Raw genomic sequence first — 471 nt, 5'->3', positions numbered from 1 at the left:
ATATTTTTGGGCAAATCAATAAAATGATTGTGCACACACTGACATTTAGTCTCAACGCTACCTCTGAGATCAGCCATTGATGATGCACTCGTGTGTAGACATTATGAAGTCATGCACCCCGGCTGTTTCACAAGCAGCAGGTTATATCACAGCACTGCACTCTGATCTATGCCTGCTGGGATGGTTTCATAATCCTTCATAAAACTGCACTGTTTTGATCCCAGTCATTTACTGCAATGTTGTGTCGCCATGCAGCGTATTATGCAAGTTCAGGTATCAAGTTATGCATATGCAATGTTTATTTAGTCATGCTTGGTCTATGATGAATAGCTAACTGTCTCAATTTTATCACATTACCAAAATTGGGGGAACGAATAAAAAAACAAACATCAATGAGTCACAGAAGTGGATCATTTTAATACAGTGTAAAGACAGTAATAAACAATGCAGAGGTGTTAGATGGATGCGTAC

This window comes from Sinocyclocheilus grahami, unplaced genomic scaffold, assembly GCF_001515645.1.
Source record: "Sinocyclocheilus grahami isolate Dianchi unplaced genomic scaffold, SAMN03320097.WGS_v1.1 scaffold310.1, whole genome shotgun sequence".
Taxonomy (NCBI): Eukaryota; Metazoa; Chordata; class Actinopteri; order Cypriniformes; family Cyprinidae; genus Sinocyclocheilus; species Sinocyclocheilus grahami.
Note: the sequence above shows the minus strand (reverse complement) of the source record.